Source organism: Stegostoma tigrinum, chromosome 4 (assembly GCF_030684315.1).
Source record: "Stegostoma tigrinum isolate sSteTig4 chromosome 4, sSteTig4.hap1, whole genome shotgun sequence".
In the NCBI taxonomy this organism is placed as follows: Eukaryota; Metazoa; Chordata; class Chondrichthyes; order Orectolobiformes; family Stegostomatidae; genus Stegostoma; species Stegostoma tigrinum.
In genome coordinates this window covers 118,932,838-118,948,046 of record NC_081357.1, presented here as the reverse complement: position 1 = coordinate 118,948,046, position 15,209 = coordinate 118,932,838, and positions in this window count along the sequence as shown.

The window sequence follows — 15,209 nt, the reverse complement described above, 5'->3', positions numbered from 1 at the left end:
ATCAGATGGGCCAAGTAACTTTGAGGAGAGACAAATTATATAGCCGAAGGCATAAACTTTTAGAATGCTTTTAAAAGCAGAGTGTATGTGTGAGAGAGAGGGAATTTCTTTTGTAACGGAATTAGGATCGGTAGAGATGTAGTAATGAAAATATCATCCACTGTTGCCAAAATGAAGATGTCAAGGAATACAAAAGAATCCAGGCATTCAACTGAGTAAAACAAAACCAACATAGTGCTGAGTTAGCGATTGCCATCAGGGGAATGATAGAAAGCTAAATATTAGCCTCAGAGCCCTTAATATGAGCCAAAAAAAATGTACCTAGAGTTTAAGTAAGTATCTTTACTGCAAAGCTTCTCTGAACATATAAACTGTGCAGTTATATTCATGGAGATCAGTGTTTTTGATTCTCTCTGGACTGGGTTTTATGAGGGGCAAAGCAGCATTATGTTTGCCCCCATTCCACACCCACCAGAAGAAAAATTGGTCCTGAATCAAATGACTTTAAACAATGCCTGTCTGTAGCCATAACATGCCCCAAGCAGCCTGACAGAGGTATTAATTGTAATAAAGTGTGAAGCTGGATGAACACAGCAGGCCAAGCAGGTATTAATGAGACTCCTCTCTCTCAGTGGGAAGAGGACCCGCCCTCAATAGCTGCTGGCCAATCAGATTGATCAGTAGATCTTTCAGCCCCAGCAGAGCCAGAACTGAATAGTGGTTGCTGCAAGCAGACCCTAGGGAGAAGACAACATGGATATGGAGATAAGTAAATCGGGTAACGGATATACCTACTGAAGACAACTGAATTCCCTAGTTCTATTTTTGAGGTCATTCCCTTCCCAATACCTCTACCCACCTGCACTACCCCTTGTTTCTGGATCTTCCCATCACAGGAAATTGGTTCTCTGTATCTATTACAAGGAGACTTTTTTTTCATTTTAAAAGCCTCAATTGGTATATATATCCTTCAACAATTCAGGCATGTACTCTGTTAGGGCTTGCTAAAGAGCATGGCTGTTTTATAGCCACAGCTCACGCTGTTCCCACTATCCCCAGTGACTGATGTGTCTGAACAAATACTCATCAATTCTTTTCAGGAATAGGATTTAGCTGCCTTGGCTTATGTGACTCAGAGTCACATCTTCTCAAATAATTAATCTCACAGACATTCAATGGACCATTTTTTCAACACATTCAATTTTGGCTGAATCTTTTCTGAATGTGTTCATGGGATGTGGCAAGGCTGGCATTTATTGTAATCCTGAATTGTCCAAAGGGCAGTCAAACATCGACCATGTTGTTGTGAGTCTGGAGTCACATGTAATCAATCACATAATGGCATATTTTCTTCCCTTGGACATTAATGGACCAGATGAGTTTTTATGACAATTGGCAGTGGTTACTATTTGGCCTCTCATATCTGCTCCTCTATTTGAGAAGATCATAACTGATCTGATTCTGGTCTGTACTTTCCTGTCCATACCTATTAGGTTTGACTCCATTGTCAGTTAAGAATCTGTCTGCCTTAGTGTAATTGAGTATTTTTAAGACTATCTCCTGTTCTCTGGGGGAGAGAATTCCTCAGGCAAACATCTCTGGAAGTAAAAGATATCTGTCTACCTCCTGTCTAAGTTGGGAAACGCCTTAGTTTAAATTGTGTGCCCTGGTTCTAGTCTCTCCCACAATGGGAAGCATACTCGCAGCATCCATCCTGTCAAATCCCCTCACAATCTTAGATGTGGCAACAAGATCAATTCTCATTGTACTAATCACTAATAGATACAGGCCTCAGCCTTTCCATATTTCCCTCATTTGGTAATAACACCTTCATTCTGGGAATCAGCTGAGTAGGGCTTTTTTGTATTGCTTCCCTTGCACATATATCCTTTCTTGAATAAGGATACTAAAACTGTATACCGTACTGTAGATGTGATTTCTTCAAGGTCCTGATATTGGGTTATAGAGCTGTAAAACATGGAAACAGACCCTTCAGTCCAACTTGTTCATGTCAACCAGATATTGTAAATTAATTGAGTCCCAATTGCCAACATTTGGCCCAAATCCTTCTAAATAATTTCTATTTATACACCCATCCAGATATCTCTTACATATTGCAATTATACCAACCTCCACCACTTCCTCTGGCAGCTCATTCCATATACTCACCATTGTCTGTGTGAAAATGTTACTCCTTAGGTCTTTTAAAATCTTTCCTCTCTCACCTTAAACCCTCTAGTTTTGGAATCCCCTACTCTGGGCGGGGTGGGGGGGGGGGTGCGGGAAAGACTTGGCTATTCACCCTATCCATGCCCCTCATGATTTTATAGACCTCTATAAGGTCACCCCTCAACCTCCGACACTCCAGAGAAAATAGCCACAGTCTGTTCAGTCCCTCCCTGTCGCTCAAACCCTCCAACTCTGGATACATCGTTGTAAATCATTTCTGAACCCTTTCAAGTTTCACAACGTCCTTCCTATAGCAGGGAGGCCACAATTGAACACAAATGTCCTCTACACGCACAACATGACCTCCCAACTCCATTATTCAATGCATTGACCAATAACGGCATGTACCAAATGCCTCCTTCACTATCCTGTCTACCTGATACTCCACTTTCAAGAAACTATGAACCTGCACTCCTGTCCTACTCTAACAAAACTTCCCCACTTTCATATTTCATTCCCTTTGCAGTAAAAGATAGCATTCTATTTGTCTTGCTAATCGCTTGCTGTGTAGCTAGTAGCCTTCCGTGATTACAAGACCATAAGACATAGGAGTGGAAGGAAGGCCATTCGGCCATCTATCAATACACTCAGATGCCTCTGCACCTCAGCTTTTTGAAATTTCTCTTTGTTAAAATTAATATTCTCCATGTAAAATAACATTTGACTTTTCAATTTTTCATGACAAAATGAACACATTCACATTTTCCCAAATTATACTCAACCTGTCAAATCTTTTTGGCTTTGCCAACTGCTGACATCCTCTTCAAAACTTACGCTTCTGTGCAATCATCTAACCTGCCACTCATCCTTGCACAATTATGTGTATTTCTCCTCAAATTTACTGCTTTCCTTAATTCTTTCTGTTAACCACAGATAGTGAGTCCTCCCCTTGGATTGTATAGATATATTTATTCCAAGTATTCTGAAATATCCTCTTAACTGTCCAACACTCCCTTATTCAGCTGTCTTTATCCTAATATCCAACTTCATTTCAGGTAGCTTCCATACCCATCTGCAAGTTTAGCAACTGCACATTTGGCTCCTTCATCCAGGTCACTGATAAGGATTTAAACAGTAAAGGCCCCAGCACTGATCCCTGTGGCATTTCACTGGTTACATCTAAATGACTCATTTATATCTACTGTCTCCTGTGAGCTAACAATACTCTAGTGAGTACTCATATGGTGTCCTCAACACTCCAAACTTTTATGTTGGATAATGACCTTTGATATGGCACCTTTTCCAGACCTTTCTGGAAATCCAAGTAATACCAAATCTACAGATTCTCCATTATCCATATTAACTTGTTACTTCCATAAGGGACTCTAATAATTTGGTCAAACATGATTTCCCTTTAATAAAACTACTTTGAATCTGTCTTTTCACATCGACACTTTCTAACTGTCCCACAATTTTGGGTTTTCTACAATGAAAATAGACACACAATGTCTGTTCAACTTATCTACCAATTCTTTTTTTCATTTTATTCATTCCCAAAATCCACTCTCTGAGGGACAAACACTTACTCTACTCTTTCTCATTTCGAACATTCATAAAAATTCTAACTATTTACTTTTGCATTTAGATTTAGTTTATGTATTTATTTGTCACACGTACAACGTACAGGAATTCACAAGTGCACAAAGTCACCATTACTGGCACCCAGTGATAATGGGAACTGCAGATGCTGGAGAATCCAAGATAACAAAGAGTGAAGCTGGATGAACACAGCAGGCCCAGCAGCATCTCAGGAGCACAAAAGCTGACGTTTCGGGCCTAGACCCTTCATCAGAGCACAATTGACCCTCTGATGAAGGGTCTAGGCCCGAAATGTCAGCTTTTGTGCTCCTGAGATGCTGCTTGGCCTGCTGTGTTCATCCAGCTTCACACGTTGTTATATTACTGGCACCCACTTGGTTACCGAAACCAGAATTTAAAAATTTAACAGAGGCAAAAGGTAAGCAAGAAAACAAAGCCCAGATCTCAGAGTCCAAAGTCCTATCACCACAATGGTACAGGCACTGCTCCAATTGCTAGGACACCCAGGAGACTGCTGCTACCGTTACCGTGCAAAAGGCCTGTTCTCAACACCCACTGCCCCCTCGCCGGCCCCGCTCTCACCCCCTACTGCTGCCCCACTCTCTCCGGCCCCGCTCTCACCCCCTACTGCTGCCCCACTCTCTCCGGCCCCGCTCTCACCCCCTACTGCTGCCCCACTCTCTCCGGCCCCGCTCTCACCCCCTACTGCTGCCCCACTCTCTCCGGCCCCGCTCTCACCCCCTACTGCTGCCCCACTCTCTCCGGCCCCGCTCTCACCCCCTACTGCTGCCCCACTCTCTCCGGCCCCGCTCTCACCCCCTACTGCTGCCCCACTCTCTCCGGCCCCGCTCTCACCCCCTACTGCTGCCCCACTCTCTCCGGCCCCGCTCTCACCCCCTACTGCTGCCCCACTCTCTCCGGCCCCGCTCTCACCCCCTACTGCTGCCCCACTCTCTCCGGCCCCGCTCTCACCCCCTACTGCTGCCCCACTCTCTCCGGCCCCGCTCTCACCCCCTACTGCTGCCCCACTCTCTCCGGCCCCGCTCTCACCCCCTACTGCTGCCCCACTCTCTCCGGCCCCGCTCTCACCCCCTACTGCTGCCCCACTCTCTCCGGCCCCGCTCTCACCCCCTACTGTTGCTCCCTCACCTGTCGTGGTCTTACTCTCTATTGCCCCCTCACTGGCCCTGGTCTCAACTCCCAAACTGGCCTACTCTTGATTTACCACTGTCACTCCATCCCACGCACGATCCACCATCACTGCAGGACCCGCCAGGGCGTTCAGCTCCCTCCACCTGGTTCCCGGTCCCTACCTAGGTAGGTAATTAAAAGGGCGGGAGGTTCGGAGGAGAGAAAAGAAGAAAAGTAAAAGAAAGGAAAAAGACAGGGAAGTGGTGAGCAGAGTGGAACTCCAAATGGAGGGCCTTACCCTGTTGCCATCTGTATTCTGTAAGCATTCTCTCAAACTTTAATTTCTTTTTTTTTCGTAGTTCTTTCCTACTTTTTATGTTGTGTAAAATCTGCTGACTTATCACTAAACTTCTCAGCGTTGTATGCTTTTTCCTTCGATTTTATGCTGTTGTTAACTTCCATTGATTATCACGAATGATGCATATTTATCGTTCTTTCACATTGCAATGTATCTTTGCTGAGTTTTGTAAAATCTCCTGAAATGTTTTCCACTGCATCTCTCCTGTCCTATTCCAGAATCTAATTTTCTAGTTCACCAGTCATTGCTATCTTCATGCCCTAATGATTTAAGTTTAACATACTAGTTTTGTTCTGAAGGCTTACGTGTCATTTTTGTAGGCAACACTGAAATAGAGAGGCAAAGCTGCATAAACTCTACTCTGGCAGATAAAAGATATGGAGAAAGACGGGGGAGTGAAACAATGTGGACAGTGCATGACAAGAACTGGTGCTGACCCATGGGTTAAATTGCCTCCTTCTGAACTCCCTGACACAAATTTAAAGGAACATTACCCTAATTTATGCTATAAGTGCCAATATTTAATTCTTCTAACCAGATAGGAGTACCTAGAATAGAGAACAATGCAAATAATGGTAATTGACTACTACGGAAAGTACCTCAGTGTTAAATAATTGTTAAAAACAGACTTATCAGGCTGAACAATGCCATGAGAATGAAATTGCAATAGTTAATGTTCTTCTTCACCCAGGGGTAGCATTAGGGTTGTACAATGGAAAGCATTGCAGCTCCCAAGCAAATATTACTTGTGACCCCTGCAGACAAAATGCTGCCCTTGCCTTCTGTATATGCTGTGTGTAGGAAAGCTTGATGTGTACCATTGATGCAATGTAAATTATTGGCATTTGTTTGGGCAGTGTAACTATAAGCACTGCCGACCAAAAATATTGCGTCTTGTGGCATTGTTACTTTAGATGCAGGTAATCTGTCACTTTCCAGCAGTCCTTCTATTTATTGAGTGACAGCAGCATCTGAGTCCATGACTTTTTTTCATTGTTTGAAGAAATTATACTTGCTGCTTGCAATGACTCAGCAATGGACAGAGTAGGTTGATTGAACATTTTTTTGAGGCTACTTATTCTACTAGACTGTACCGGGAATATTTTGCAATTTAGCACACTTGACACAGGACATTGCATGACAGGTGCACATATTGTAAAGTCAAGCATCTAGGTCAATGCACTTGATTTGCATCAATTACCACATGATTATAAAATAAACCTAGACTGAAAATGATATGATAATTATTCAGATTTCAGGTCAGCCTTACAAGAGGAGCTTGTATTATTGTTGCATCAGTTGAACTATCTGGATAATAATTTTGCTTCGCCCTTGAAACTGATTTTACTGATGATCCTTTGTAGCATGCTGTAAGGCTTTGACCTTTCCCTGTATTACTGTTGATTATTTCACAACATTTAAGGTAATGGATGTCTCCTGTGGACTCCACAGTAATAAGGTTGGTGGATGTTCAACTGCTGCTGCCAAGATGGGCCAAATGGGCTGTTGTACCATACTATTCTATTCCATATGAATTGACTGGTTTTATATGCACTTTAGTCAAACTATTTCCTCTGCGTGCAGTTACAAATGCATAATGTCCCACCTTTTCACAACGTGACTTCTTGCATCATTTCTTTTACATTCTTATACCAGTTATATTTTGCTGTGGCCGCACATTGGCGTATTAGATCAACAAGGTGCAGCAGAGATTGTATGCCTGAATCACTATGCAAAACACTATCGGTATTCTATACTGCAGCATTCGCTTGATTCAAGAGCTCATATCTATGTCAAATTCTTATACAGCCGAAATGACAAAAGTCAGAACAATTATTTTTGAGGCTCTGTAGAAATTGGATGGACTGAATTCTGTAACCAAGCAGAATTCGGCATTGCATTTTGCCTCCAGCGGAATATATAGCATAGTTCATTGTTACATACAAACACTAGACCCATTGGCATATAGGGTGGAATTTTTGTGGCTTGACAAATGTAGGTTATGTCAAGATCTGTTCTAGAATTGTGTAAGAAGCCCAGAAAGGCCTACCTCAATGGTAGAAGAATCCTGCTGCCCTTTTTTTTGCCTCTATTGAGGCAAGTTTCTCACAGGCCAGCTGAGAAATGCCAATTAACAGGGATTATAGCTTGTTAAACACCTTATTAATGCCACAACTCACCTCATTAACATTCAGTTTTCTATCTTTCGAAACATGCCCAACAAACTAAACCTTAAAACTTGCCATTTGGAAGTAAGAGCGGGCATTTGGAAACTTGAGCTCACCATTTGCTCTGAAGGACTTCCCTGTTGGACACTGGTCATCAATACCTTCAGCAAGATCCATTGGTATCAGCTACACATACCCCACACCCATAGACTTGTGCCAAACTCTGAGAAACCTGGTGACATAGCTTTGATCCATTTGTAGTAGTTTCTGCATTTACATAGAAACATAGAAGATAGGAACAGGAGGAGGCCATTCAGCCCTTCTTTCCTGCTCCGCCATTCTTCATGATCACGGCTAATCATCCAACTTAATAGCCTGACCCTGCTTTCTCCCTATAACCTTTGATCCCATTCGCCCCAAGTGCTGTACCTAGTCACTTTTTAAATACATTCAATGTTTTGGTATCAACTACTTCCTGTGGTAAGATATTCCACGGACTCCCCACTCTTTGGGTGAAGAAATGTCTCCTCATCTCTGTCCTAAATGGTCTACACTGAATCTTGTGACCCCTGGTTCTGGACACACCCATCATCAGGAACATCCTCCCTGCATCTACACTGTCCAGTCCTGTTAGAATTTTATATGTCTCTACAAGATCCCCCCTCATTCATCTGAACTCCAGTGAAAACAATCCCAACAGTCAATCTGTCCTCATACATTAGTCCCACCATCCCTGGAATCAGCCTGGGAGACCTTCACTGCACTCCCTTGAGAGCAAGAGCGTGCTTCCTCAGAAAAGGAGATCAAAACTGCACACAGTATTCCAGGTGTGACCTCACCAAGGCACTGTACAACTACAAGACATCCCTGCTCCTGTATGCAACCTCTCGCAATGAACGCCAACATACCATTTGCTAACCTCAGGTTGCATTGGCATCTATCATTGTAATCCACAGCAAATAAAAGGTGCTCTTAGAACACACACCTAGCTCATGGAATGAATCAGACTGCATCCCTCAGCTCTTTACTAATAGTCCCAGGGCTCATCACTCTGATCCTTCTTGGGTGTGCAGTGCATCCCTGCCTTGCAGTGCCTTTTTGTGATGTTCCCCTTCAGCTAGAGATACTGGACACATACAGCTTCTGTCTTTACTATTTAGCACAGACACAAAGCAAGGAAATTTGTCTTGTTTATCAGCTGCCCTCATTTTCACTAGGGGCATCCCAGCATTGTAAGTTGAGTGCAGCCTCTGATACCAGTCCAGAGGCTTGGGCCGAGCCAGTCAGCGCCCAGGACAGCCAGAGTCAGGATACTATCCACATCAGGGGTGAGGAGCCCAATGCTGGGCATACCACTGCTTGTCTTAAGTTTTTCTGTTTTATTGTTGACTGTTTTCCTTCTGCAAAGAGAGAGAGGCAGATATGACAAGAGATGAAAGTGTGTGTGCACAGCTTTTATTCTTGATGTGTTTCAAGTGAGTGAGTTGGCAGCACAGAGGGCATGCAGAGCCAGAGCTGATTGGCTGACAGGGAGGAATGAAACTGAGTGAAGAACGGTGGGATCATAAGCTTTAGTGGGACGTGGGTGCAGTCATAGTGATAGGTAACAGAGTGTCAGCTATCAGACAGAAGATGGTGGTACTTACACTGGTGGAGTGGAGAATGTCCGTGGCTGGCTTCCCAGACTTTTGGGCATTCCTCCAGATGGGTGAGTCTGCACTGACCTGAGTGAAAATCTCAAAACAGGATGGGATAATTTGGTGTCATGTGCTCCATTGCTGGTCCTGGGAGAAGAGAATGTTCTTACAGGCTGCACCACCCCATCAGCTCATTAAGTGTGGTGCAAACGTCCTCCAGTCTGCCATGTGCAGGGCATATTTCATGAACTGTGCAGGACAACTCTGGGGATTGTCAGTGCTTGTCTAAGTGTACAAAGAAACCTACAGCACAGGAACAGGCCCTTTGGCCCTCCAAGCCTGTGCCGATCAAGATCCCCTGTCTAACCTGTCATCTATTTTCTGACGGTCTGTGTCCATTTGCTCCCCGCCCATCCATGTACCTGTCCAGATACATCTTAAAAGACGCTAACGTGTCTGCGTCTACCACCTCCACTGGCAACGCGTTCCGGGCACCCACCACCCTCTGTGTAAAGAACTTTCCACGCATATCTCCCTTAAACTTTCCTCAAAAACTTTTTGCTATCCACCCTGTCTATACCCCTCATGATTTTGCAGACCTCAATCAGGTGCCCCCTCAATCTCCGTCTTTCTAATGAAAATAATCCTAATCTACTCAACCTCTCTTCATAGCTAGCACCCTCCATACCAGGCAACATCCTGGTAAACCTCCTCTGCACCCTCTCCAAAGCATCCACATCCTTTTGGTAATGTGGCGACCAGAACTGTACACAGTACTCCAAATGTGGCCGAACCAAAGTCCTATACAACCGCAACATGACCTGCCAACTCTTGTACTCAATACCCCGCCCAATGAAGGAAAACATGCCATATGCCTACTTGACCACCCTATTGACCTGCGTTGTCACCTTCAGGGAACAATGGACCTGAACACCCAGTTCGCTCTGTTCATCAATTTTCCCTAGGACTTTTCCATTTACTGTATAGTTCACCCTTGAACTTGATCTTCAAAAATGCATCATCTCACATTTGCCTGGATTGAGCTCCATCTGCCATTTATCTGCCCAACTCCAGTCAGTACAACTGTACAAAAGCTTTTAAAGAACATGGACATAAAAGGAGGTGTTGGTTGTTTGCGAGGTATCCAGTGAGTGGTGAATTTTTCTGGGAACAGCTCATAGCACGATTAGGATAGAATCGACTGCAAGGGATGCCATAGAGGCGGGATAATAATTCAAGAGGCACGTTAACAAAATACAGTGGGAAATCTTGCTGGGACTCACAGTGAGAATCTCTCCAAAAAACTTAATGCAAGTCACTCAGCCATAAAAATGTAAAAGTTAGCCCATGGCATCTGCACTAATATTAGGCTATTTGGATCCAAAAAGCAGTATACTTTCATCAGTGTGATATGCTAGAAGTGACTCCAGTTCAGCTAACATTTTAGACATTTTTATCTTCGGATCACATGCTACAATAGAGAGATTATATTGTTGTTGCAAAGTTGAGTAGAGTATTTGTGAAGTAGAAGGGAGGATGTTAGAATTTGTTTGTAAAAATGATGGGGAAGAAGAGTGTGTGGTCTTTTGGGAGGTGATGTGCTTTTCTAAGCTTGGGGATATAAAAGAAATGTCTGCGTAGACATTACTGAAATTGAAACATATGTATCAATTGGCTGTGTGGTTGGCAAATGAGGCTTGTTTTGATATTAAGGTAACTAGCTTAAATATCAGCCATTTAATTTAAACTAGACACTTAGAGACTGAAAACCAAGTGAAGTTAAATCTGTGATCAGAGATAATGGGAACTGCAGATGCTGGAGAATCCAAGATAACAAAGTGTGGGGCTGGATGAACACAGCAGGCCAAGCAGCATCTCAGGAGCACAAAAGCTGACGTTTGGGCCTAGACCCTTCATCAGAGAGGGGGATGGGGAGAGGGTTCTGGAATAAATAGGGAGAGAGGGGAAGGCGGACTGAAGATGGATAGAGGAGAAGATAGGTGGGGAGGGGATAGGTCTGTCCGGGGAGGACGGACAGGTCGAGGAGGTGCGGCTTGAGGTGGGAGGAGGGGATAGGTGTGGGCTTCACAAGCTTCAAAATCTCCCCCTCCCCCACTGCATCCCAAAACCAGCCTAGATCGTCCCCGCCTCCCTAACCTGTTCTTCCTCTCACCTATCCCCACCTCCCACCTCAAGCGCACCTCCATTTCCCACCTACTAACCTCCTTGACCTGTCCGTCCTCCCGGACTGACCTATCCCCTCCCTACCTCCCCACCTATACTCCCCTCTCCAGCTATCTTCTCCTCCATCCATCTTCGGTCCGCCTCCCCCTCTCTCCCTATTTATTTCAGAACCCTCGCTCCAACCCCCTCTCTGATGAAGGGTCCAGGCCCAAAACGTCAGCTTTTGTGCTCCTGAGATGCTGCTTGGCCTGCTGTGTTCATCCGGCTTCTCACTTTGTTATATTGAAGTTAAATCTGATGGTGTTGACAACCTCAGACCAATTGTATGATAAGAAAATTGACAGGTCATTAAGGGTTAACCTAAAGTAGAGGCCTTTTGAAAATCAGAGTGAGAGTGAACTGCCATCTAAAACTCTGGCTCTCACAAAAATCTTTAAGCTCTCTGTTTAAGCACCATCTAAAATGTCCCAAGGCCCTTATAGCTAATATCTCTGACACAAGGATTCAACAAAGAAAGAATTCTTGGCTGAAGAATAGAGGAAAAGGCATGGATCATTCTGGAAGATAGGTCCTGACTGTAGTTTTGAGAGTCTAAGTTTTAATTTTTTGACAAGAGATGAAAGTGTGTGGCACAGCTTTTATTCTTGATGAGTTTCAAGTGAGTGAGTTGGCAGCACAGAGGGCATGCAGAGCCAGAGCTGATTGGCTGACAGAGGGAGGAATGAAACTGAGTGAAGAACGGTGGGATCATAAGCTTTAGTGGGACGTGGGTGCAGTCATAGTGATAGGTAACAGAGTGTCAGCTATCAGACAGAAGATGGTGGTACTTACACTGGTGGAGTGGAGAATGTCCGTGGCTGGCTTCCCAGACTTTTGGGCATTCCTCCAGATGGGTGAGTCTGCACTGACCTGAGTGAAAATCTCAAAACAGGATGGGATAATTTGGTGTCATGTGCTCCACTGCTGGTCCTCACTACTTTGGTTTATATAAGTGAGACTTATATTTATTGAAACAGCATACCATTTGAATTTTCTTTTATTCAGTAATAGTGGTTGGGCAGAATTGTTTTGCCTGTTAATTTGATCACTGTTAGAGTTAGATAAATAAATTGTTACTTGTTGCTTCTAAAGTGAGTATCAACGAGTTCATTAACCATCCCCTCTGTAACATTATGAACTTTTTTTTAAGTTATACTGACTGCAAGACATCAGACAACAAACAACTCAAAAATTAATTTTCAGGAATCAATCCAAAAGTCATTCGTCAAGCTCATTGCCTTCCATTTTACAACAATGAACAGGAAGTCAAATCCAGATAAATAATCCATATTTACATTTTCCTTCTCAGTTTTCTTGCCTCTTATTATTCGATCATAGGAGATCCAAGGATTTGTTAGGTGCAAGCAGTCCATTAGCATTTTAGACTAAATTTTAGAGTGGGGAAAGTCCATCTATTCCTGACAGGCTTCCTGCTGAGCTATTTAATTGCCGTTGGAAAGAGATATCTTACCTTTGAGAGCAGCCTGCAATTAACCATCTTGTCAGATGGTTGTGACCTGGAGCGTTGGGACAAAAATTAATACCCTGAAGAGGTGGAACAATGTGAATCTGGAATCTCACAGGGCTTTTGTGTCCGCATACCCTAATCTCAGAACTTGGGTTCGGGCTGAGTATGTGTTGAATAATAATTTTGTGAGAGAGCCAGGAAGAGCAAATGACAACTCTTGATATACAGAAAAATTTCTGGATATCTGGAGTAAATTATGGAGATAGATAGCATCATTGCTGGAGAAGGATAAAGACAATTTAATATTTCAGCGTGAAATTTTATAAGAATTGAGTGCTGTCTTAACGGGCCTTATATCATCCAAGAACAGAAAATACCTAAACCTAATCAGACTGTGGAATGACCCGTAAACCTGCTTAGGTCAGAAGAAAGGAGAAATTCACAAAATGTCAGTAAAGTTCTTCTGTGCAATTTTTTTTATTCTTTGCTTTTCATGGACAGGTTTAGTTATATATACACACACACACATATAAAAATATTATCTTGCAACATTACACAGCTGAGTGAGTCACCTGGCCTAATGCACAGAGACAACTGAGTAAATGCCACAAGCAGCTGTGCAAATAAATTGTGCCTTTTATAATCTGCCATTTTCTTGTTTTACTGCTATAATCTATAGCAAACAAACACAGATTATCTAAAGGTATCTGAAAGTTTTACAAAATTGCAGAAAGAAGCCTTCATGCACTGATTATAAAATGTGAGGCTGGATGAACACAGCAGGCCCAGCAGCATCTCAGGAGCACAAAAGCTGACGTTTCGGGCCTACACCCTTCATCAGAGAGAGCTCCTGAGATGCTGCTGGGCCTGCTGTGTTCATCCTGCCTCACATTTTATTATCTTGGATTCTCCAGCATCTGCAGTTCCCATTATCACTCATTCATGCACTGATTGCTATGCCATTCTATTTGTCCAGCCATATTTGATTAATTTGCAATAAATAGATTTGTTAAGGCCATAGACCGTAACATATAGGAGCAGAAGTAGGCTATTCAACCCATTGAATCTATTCAATGAGATCATGGCTGATCGAATCATTCTCATCTGCACTTTCCTGCATTTTCTCCATAACCCTTGATTCCCTTACTGATTAAAAATCTGCCCATCTCAGCTTTGAATTTACTTCATTACTACAATCCACTATCGTAGAGAATTTCACAGATTCACCACACTGAGAGAAGGAACTTATCCTTATCTCTGTCTTAAATGTGTGATCCATTATTCTCTGATTATGGCACATGATACTAGGTTCTTCCCCAATGGGAAATAACCTTCCCATATCTGCCTGACATTTCCATGTCAGATCCTCTAAGAATCTTACATGTTTCAATAAGGTCACTTCTAATTCTTCTAAACTCCAATATGTACAGATCTTATCTCCTCAACCTCTCCTCATTACAGAAAGTGAGGAGTGTGTTAGAGATCAGGTTACAGAGATTAGCTAGTGTGAAACTGATCATTGATTAGAGAGAATGCCTTCATGATCAATTTGGAAATAAATGAATTGGCATCACTGTTTGTGTGTGTGCGTATATGTGTTTATGTGCATGTGTTCATGGAAATTCAGCAACATTTTTTTTCAATGAGATCAGCAACGCTTTCTCATAACTGGCATCAACCTAGTGTATTTTGTCTGGATGACCATTTTTATTCACTCATGGGATGTGGGCATCACCAGCTGTGCCCATCCCTTGTTGCCCTTGAGAAGGTGGTGGTGAGCTGCTTTCTTGAACTCCTGATGTCCACATGCTGTGGGTTGGCGAACAATGCCTTTAGGGAGAGAAATTCCATGATTTTGACCCAGGATGGTGAAGGATTGGTAATATATTTCGAGTCAGGATGGTGAGTGGCGTGGAGGGGAATTTGCAGGTGGTGGTATTCCCATGTATCTGCTGCCCTTGTCCTTCTAGTTAATCATCAGCACACATTCCCACTTCTGACTGTATGATAGAGGGTAGTCATTGATGAAGCAGCTGAAGATGGTAGGTCCTCAGACACTACCCCGATGAATACTTACAGATGTATCCTGAAGCTGAGATGACTGACCTCCAACAACGATAACAATTGTCTTCTGTGCCAGGTATGATTTTAGCCAGCAGCAAATTTGCACCCAATACACAGGTTCCAGTTTAGGGCTCCTCGCTGTCCAGACCTGTCATTCTCGCCTCACCTCTGGAATTCTGTTCTTTTGCCCATGTTTGACCCAAGGCTGTAATAAGGTGAGGAGCTGAGTGGCCCTGGTGCAACACAAACTGGCCATCACTGAATATGCTATTACTGAACAAGCTCTCTTCGATAGCACTGCTGATGACACCTTCCATCATTTTGCTGTTGATCAAGAGTAAACTGATGGGGAAACAATTGGCCAGGTTGGATTTGTCCTGATTTTTATTTAC